The sequence below is a fragment of the Rhipicephalus sanguineus genome, chromosome 2, assembly GCF_013339695.2.
Source record: "Rhipicephalus sanguineus isolate Rsan-2018 chromosome 2, BIME_Rsan_1.4, whole genome shotgun sequence".
In the NCBI taxonomy this organism is placed as follows: Eukaryota; Metazoa; Arthropoda; class Arachnida; order Ixodida; family Ixodidae; genus Rhipicephalus; species Rhipicephalus sanguineus.
In genome coordinates, this window is record NC_051177.1 from 107,525,175 (window position 1) to 107,533,809 (window position 8,635).

Consider the following 8,635-nt stretch of genomic DNA (forward strand, 5'->3'; position numbering starts at 1 on the left):
CTTTATTACGAATAAGACAATTCCTTTGCCACTAAGTACAGAAGCCAATTAGAAGAAACAGGTTCTTTTTTTATATATTCTAGTTTATTTATTGTATTTCGTGTTTATGGAAAAAAAGTGTCAGTGATCGAAGCGCCGAGGTTGTTCCCGAGTTACTGAGACGCTGTAATGTAAGTTTAGGCACTCTGCAAGGTTCACTTCAATACTTCAAGCATATTGCTACAAACACTCCAATCAGCGCACTTTACATGTGATGACGCATATCACATTGAACACAACGTATATGAGAACATGCAGCGTCTTGCGAGGCAAGTACACCACTTAAGCAAAAGGACAAGTACACTGAGCCACTTCACCTTTTTGGCTTGCACCTTAAAACACTGTAAAAGAGGTGAATCAATCACACACGCGAACACAATAATCACAAAGGCGGCATTAGGCTTAAATGAAAAAGGAACGCTTCAAGCAAATCTTGACAAGGAGAATGAATATTTTGGAATTATTGAGAAAATGTTTCGAAGAAACATTATCTTCTGAACCCCGATAACGTAAAAAGTTTTTTCTACGTCGTCTGAACGATAAAGTTTAAAAACACAATGCAGCCGACACCATCATTCTGTGAAAGTTATCTGCCCGTTCACCACATTCACAGCGTCTTCACTCTGCTCCAAGGTTCAATGGAGTGATGCAAAAGTTGAACCACTTGCAAACTATGAGCCTGCCGGCGATCTCGTTTATTGGTTTTTAACGTGCCGATTAAAATGAAGGTAAAGTAATGGAATGGAGGCAGGAATGACTGAACAAACAGCGTATCTGTATCCTCAAACGCTGAAATATTTTGTAAAGCTAGAAGCAAAAGTTCGCTGCGTGAGAAAACCGCGCCATAGTTCTTCCACCGTAACGACGGTTGCTCCTTAGAGCAGACGCCCCCCTTGGTGCTTTCAGGAATGTGCACTCGTTTCAGTTTTGCTACACGCCCTCACCTCTTCGCAACTGTTATGATTGTCAGGAAAAACACGCATCGAAAATCTGCGCGGCGAATCCCAGGGTTGATAGCTGTGAGAGGTAAATATAGCTCTCGCGTCTGGTAGAGCGCTAATGGTGTCCCACAGCGTCGTGCCACGAGTTTCAACAAAGCTATACTAAAGCGACACCCACGGTAGCAGCTGTGGCTGTCAATGACGAAGGTTCGTACGTGTCGGGCGTTGAAATTTAAGTGACAAGGCATTGCTAAGGGCAAACAAACAAGTTTTTTTTTTTCACCCACTTTGCTTGATATGTAGCCGTCGCGTCCTGCGAAAAAAATACGACGGCTGAGTATTGAATGCGCTCAGGCAGCTCGTCCTGTCAGCCGCACCTTTCCCTTGAGGCAGTGTTCACGGATATTTTTTTGCAAAACGTACGTCACTCATTTCAACCACGCGCAGGAATAGCAGTAAATGGGTCAGGACTGCCTGAAGCATATTTCATTTTGTTGGAAGCTTCGTATAGGATCATTCAATTGGAGTATTGAATCAGACTTTAACGTTTCTCTTTTTTTTACGAAATTGTATATAATTGTTTATTTATTTCGTGTTTACACATTTGTTCACGTTAAAGATCTCTTCACTTAACATTTATACTTTCAAAGTTTGATTTCCATTGCATATTTTCTTAATCCAGATCTTACACTTGATATTTAAAGATTTTTGTTAGAGAACTACCTGGTTCGTTGCCCGTCCCTCATAATATGGGTGTGCACTAACTGCTAGGTACTGCATTTATATTTACATCTATGTAACTAGGGCAATATGAGATCAGCGGTTGCTTGCGACAGTAGTTAACTTTGGTATGTTTAGATTGATGACTTTATTCATGAATGTTATGGGGAGGAATAGTTACATGCCTGATAAGCAATTCAAACATTTTACATGCAGGATTCATTGGGCAGATTTTGCTGTGTTTTTGTATCTATCAATGCCCACTGATAGATCCTGTAGATTGGTTGTATGCAGCCGCGTTTAAAGGGAAAAGAAAATGTTGCATATTTGCCAATGAGTATAGTCTACCGGCATGTGGTGATCGACGTCTCTATGTTTGGCTCCTAGAAGTGATCAGGTAGTATGTTAAAGTGAGGATTATCGACTAGAAGATGAAATATTGCTATGTTAAAATGATGTTGGTTTTCCATAACTAGCGAGTTAAGAGCTGCCACAAAAGTGGAAAGGCACGATGGTAAACATTACGCAGAGTGACTAGAAGAGTGAGTAAATAGCAGGCTATAAGTAACGCAACTATTTGTCAATAGATCCATTTCTAAAGAAACCGTTCCAACGAGTTCTTTGTATATCCCCACTTTGTCGCTAATAACATGAGAAGAAGCATTTTCTTGGTATTAAAATAAACCACGACCACCGTCGGTGCAGTAGTTAATATAATGTTTAATGACCTTAATCTGGCTGTCATTTAGACAGAACGTTTCTTTGCAGGCGTCCCTCCTCAACATCTCTCGCCCGTGCATTTGAGAGCTTGCAGTATACGAACCGAAGTCTACAAACGATCACTATATAGCCTACGGAATAAATAATTTCACAAGTTTAACGGCAGAAAGAAGTTTCCCGAAGAGAAAAATTTATGTTGAAATAGTTTGGTTTCGCATGTTTCTGGATTTCTTCGGTTACGAGCCCTCGTTTCGTACAGTGGTTGCACTGTTATCATGCTGTATTTATGACTACGGAAAGATATTCTCTGTGCTGCCACATCGGCTCGTAAGTGTTGCAGAAGCAGTCCTTGACAGAACGTGCCATTTTCCTCTTATTGCCTAGGCTGGACAGACCCGAAAATATGATAAGTTTTAACTATACCTCGGCATTTTTGGAATATACTGTTTTTTGCACTTCGAATATCTTTTTAAAATTTCTTCAAGAGGCAGTCACCAAATCCCCCTGCAATTGTAAAAGGCCACGCCACTTCGAACTTTTTGCGAACGTTTTACACGATGGAGAGACTGCAATTCTTGCTCGTCGGCATATCGCCGTTATTCTCAGCATAAGTATGCGTGTGTGCGGGATGGGGGGGGGGGGAGAAGGAGGACGGTTACACTTGCAACCTCGTATCACAGAAACACTTCACAATTTTTACAGCGTACGCTGTTACGAATCTTAGTACGAAAGCCAATTTCGGTGGCGCCGTTGTCCTTTGCTGCCTCCAGTTATCATCGCAGATCTCGCTCGCGAAGGGAAATAAATCGACGTTGCGTAGTACTACACCAGGCCTAACGTCCCGTGCAATCCGCTGGTGTTGAAATACCCACTTATTGCAAAAACCTTAACCATAATTCATCATTTTCCTCAGTCACAGCATTGAGAAAACGTGCACCCACGTGGCCGCACATATTGGTTTACGCTCACGCGGTAAATTCGAATGTCACGCCATATTAACTGCACAATAGGTGGAATGTTTAACGTTGTTGCGTAGTGTTGCACCAGATGTCACTTCAGCCAAACTGCGTACCGCTTGGGCGCGTTAACGAGGTGCACGTATCGTACACAGCTATGGAGCAATATATACCATCCTCAGAAATACCAGCGCAAACATAGGGCCTTTTATAGCCGAAGAAGTTACGTGTGCAGCTAAGTAGTTGCAGACGTTACATGATAGATGCTACGGTATTGCATCAGGTGTCACGTCATCTGAGGTGCGTAACGAGCGGTTGCCTTACAGCTGCCTGCATATTACAAAGGTATCAGCCTCGGTTCATCATCATCGCCATCAGCAGAAGCCTCAGCAACGTTGTTTTAAATTTGCGTGATAAAACACCACGTGTGACACACTATGTGGATTGCTTAATGGATTTACTCTCTAAAGCAGCATGTCCAGCCGACACACAGGGCTTTGCCGCAATTCATTGCTAGCGGCTGGGTCATAGCTTTCTATAAGGTGCGGTTAACGCGGGAGCATTAAGGCTACCCACCCACTACAGGTTACACCCCCATTCAACATCCTCAAGAGCCTCCGTTTTATAGTCCGGATAGCGCAGGCGCTTTCATAGCGTCATGAACAGTGTTACAATCACTCTTGTTTGCCACGATCTTGCGATAGTCTCATGTGGACTTTCTGTTTAAAAACAACAAAGTGTCCACAGTGTCAAACTTAATATCTTTCACAACGTACTCTTCGGATAAAAAAGAGCACCTTATAAAAATTTGATAGATGTGTGCACATTAAACCAATACGTTATATGCTGAGTACTTGTAATAAGCGCCCTAAATGAATGCGCAACACGCTTTTAGGGAGCCGCTCCTACAGCTTACACTGTGGTTGCACTGCGTGTTCCACGACGGCCTGCAGAGTTTTCTGTCCGTTTTTGCACTAACTAGAAGCATTCCCAAGCAACATCGCTTGCCATGAAAAAGAATTGCCCGCGGTGGCATTTACGACCGCAAGCTGATCACGTTATCTCCGGGAGAAGCACGACGGCAGACCACGAATGGAACTTGTTGCTTGACTTTGCTTCTGTTTGCTTCTTGCGACATTTATGACGTAGCTTCGCTTGCAACAGCTGGTCAGTATTTGCGCGCTCACGCAGCGGTGCTATCGTTCCACGGGTGGCTGCTTTACTATTACTCCCGTGGTCAACAAACCATGCTTCATGGTAGTATTTCTTTTTCCTGGGCGGTTGTGGTTGGAAAGCTCTCGCGAGTGGTTGCTGCCTCAGTAACCCAACAACGTGATGGTTGCTCGCTGTGCAGTTGACGATGGTGACATAGTGGTGCCTGCGTGTCATTCCGAAGATTACGGTATCCCGGCGGGCCCAACGGGAAAAAAATAGAACTCCACTACCGTTGCTTCATTGCAGTGGCCAGCAAACACGTTTCCAAGAGACATACACATCGTATATGGATAGCGGAAAAGTGGGCCACGGCAGTCGTAAAGCAGGAACTGTGCGCCAACTTCCAGCAAAGAGCTTCCGTACTGAAAAAAACACTAATGTATATAATGCGACAAGCTTCCAAGTGAAAGTGGTGAAATATACGCGACGATAAACCGAACATGCACCATAGGTAAAACAACCGCTTGCGCATCTAATCAGAGTTGCAATGCTGCAATTCCTTGCTTCATTGCTCCATTGCTCGCCATGAAAAAAAGAAAACTTTTCAAGTGCACGAAACAAGCAGAACAGCCGCATTCTAAGCTAGAACTGCGGCCATCTAAGGGCTCGTCGAAAACTGTTTTAAGACGCTTACTGCAAAAAAGCATATACAGTAATCAGTCACTGAGTAAAAACTCTAGTGAAAATTATTAAAGAAGCCACAATGATAATAGCCTTAATTCAAGGCCCCATTGGCGTGAGTGGCTACTGGCTTTGGTGAAGGAGTGAGAATTGGCTCTTTCGTTTCTCATACGAAAGCCATGCCTCCCAGCTCCTATATCTTATTAACGCGATAGCGTTAAAGAGCTCGTATCGCAGAAATTCCGCCGTCGGCGTCGGGGCCGTTGGTTGTGAGCGAAAAATCATCATCTTGTGCGTGACCGAAAAATCGAAAACGCTGCAAATAAAATAAATAATAAAAATGTTGGGTCCGAGTGAGAATCGAACCCAGGCCGTCTGCGTGGCAAGCAGGTGTTCTACCACACAGCCACGCCTCTGCTTGGAGCTGCGCTGAAAGTAACTTTGATGCTTCCCGAAAATACGCGTCCTGTATACAGGTGTCACAGTACGAGATGTAATATCGCAGTAATATTGCGTGGTACAAGCGTACACTGCCATCGGGCGTCACACCATATCTATCATAACGACTTTGTGGTTTACAGACAGCCACCCATTACAAAAGGCAGACACATTACTGCGCGTATTCCCTTAAGACCACGTAGTGGGTGCATCGCAACTTCGAAAAAGTTTCTCGCGCATAATTGCTCCTGGTTTAAAGCATGCTACCCATTACATACGGCACACACCTTAGTGCGCGCATTCTGTTAAACATTTGTAGTGTTCGAACTGCGCACTAGGAACAGAATATCGCTATCGCGTTCAACTCTTAAAGGCGAAGCTTAAGCGTCCCCCAATTTTTATTTGATGTTGACTAAGGGTGCACATTGGGCTGGTTCGTTTGTACGGATGAAAGCTGGCACTGTGTGTGTGAAATGTTCCGTGCGGGACCTTAAATATGTGCTGTGTGTGAAAGTCACAGTATTGTAACCCCAACTCCTGTCTTGGCATGTGCTGTATTCTTTTATTTAATTCATGCACACTGCAGAAACAAAGTCAATGCAAAGCGAATAAAATAGAAAATCAGGTCAAGAAAGTAAAACAACATTGTCAGTTAAACAATACTCACAATATCGCAAGGTGGGGAGGCTGCTTCCACTCTACAATTCAGGTGCCAAACATTCCCTACTTAACTACCGGCCTATTTCCTTAACCAGCATGCCATGCAATATTTCCAAGCGTATGCTCATTTCTCATATTGCCAACTTTGAAACTTCTGCGTTTTTTTCCTCAATTTCAACGGGCCTTCCACAAGATATATTCATGTGAAATTAAAGTAGTATTGTCACCCATAACCTCAACGTAATAGTTGACCACTCTTCACTAGCAGACTTAATTTTTTGAGACTTTTCAAGAGCGTTCGATAAAGTGTGTCATAGTTAAGTAATCTACAAACTGCATCAATTAAACCTTGATTGAAAGAAGCTGTACTGGCTTGAGGTGTACCTCATAATCGCTCATTGTTTGTTTCACCTAACGAAGTAATCTCGAATCTGTGCCCAGTTCGTTCAGGTGTACCTCAGGGCTATGTATTTGCACCTCTCCTATTTCTCATTTATATTAACAACTTACCTACCTGTATTTCATTTAAAATTCACCCATTCACCGATGATTGGGTATTTAAACCTAAATAACTGGCGATGATGCGTAACCAGGCTTCAAGCTGACGTTAACGCCGTTTTTGCGTGCTGCAACTCGTGTTTAATGGGAGTGAATTTTAACAAGTGTAAATTCATGCGCGTATCTGGAACCACTGATGGCATTCCTGTAAAATCCCTTAATAACGCTCCCTTACATCTGGTGACAACATACAAGTACCTCAGTCTTCCCATCACATCCGTTCTCACTTGGAATAAGCAAATCGCGCATTTTGTAATTGATGCTAACCGAACGATAGGTTGCTTACGACGCAAATTTTCGAATGCACCTTTAAAACTACTTCTCTACAAAACACTCATAAGCCCAAAACTTCAGTATGCCGCATCAATACAAACGTTACGCAGTCATTGGAAAGTGGTTCATAATAACTCCCACTCGTTTAATTCTTTCTAACTGTAACAGATCCACAAGTATAAATGCCTTAGCCTTAACTTGACTTCTTTGAACGATGTCCAAGTGCCTGAAAAAACAGCACATCTATTTTTTGACTGCCCATTTTACGTGTCGCAACGTAATACGCTCGCTTCAAAGCTGGCAGGAATCGATGCGGCAACACTAAGTGAGAGGGGTATTTTGTCAACTATGTGCGACCAGACAAGGTCACCAACTGCTCTCAAGGCTGTGATAGATTTTCTTAAGAGCATAGAACTGGACAGAAGACTATAGCGAAACCACTATGTCACGTGGTTATTGTATATGCGCATATCCCTTTCCTCTCCCCATCATCACCCCTCATCACTATTTTTCCCCTTTCCCTTTTCCTATGTGAAGAGTAGCAATCTAGAGCGCACTAGCTCAGGCTGACATCTCTGCCTTCAAATAAAATTCTCTCTCTCTCATTGCCTTCTTTGTCATCACGTCGCAAAATATTTCGCCTGTGCCTTTTTGATAAGTTATTTCATCACCCGCTACTACGCAACAAAATTATCTCTCCACCTCCGTGTGCAGTCACCCAACCTCGAACATATTGTTATGAGGTTTGCAAGAGAGCTTTATTCGCAAGGAGCTGGACGGCGAGTGTCAGCCAGTACTGCACGTCGTTCTTATCTTCTTTCCTACTCCGTTGTTGTTGTCGCTGGTACTCCTTCGACAAGGATTAGACCCACTAACATTGCTCCTCTTGCAGACGAAGCCCTCCGGGCGAGAAGTCAGTTGGAGGGTCGCTGAGTAAAGGGCTTCAGGCGTGCTATATGCGTGACTTCGGTCTTGGATGACCGTCTTCCACTGGTAGTTAGGCGTGCAATCCTATAATTCAACTCACTAAGGCGCTCTATCACAACAAACGGTCCAACATAGTCAGCGAGGAGTTTTTGACAGCGTCCACGTTTCTGCACCGGAGTCCATAACCACACTAGGTCAGCGGGATTGTAGGTGACCTGATGGTGTCGACTATCATATCGGGATTTATAGTGTTCTTGTGAAGCTAAAGTACGCAATCGGGTGAGGCGCCGAGCCTCCTCGGCCCGGCAGAGGGTTTCGGTGATACAAGGGTCGTTGTGACGGCAGAAAGCAAATATGGTGTCTAAAAAGTACCTCGGTGGAAGAGCGTAGAGAAGGAAAAACGGCGAATTCAGTACTGAATATTTTTCCACACAAGCATACATCCGCAGTGCAGATACCACCCGGGCACAACGTGTCACCACTAACGCTAGAAAACGTCGATATATTGTTATGTGAAACATAACTTTTTGTCCAAGTAAAGCTTTGAAACTAAGGCTCATCACAGAA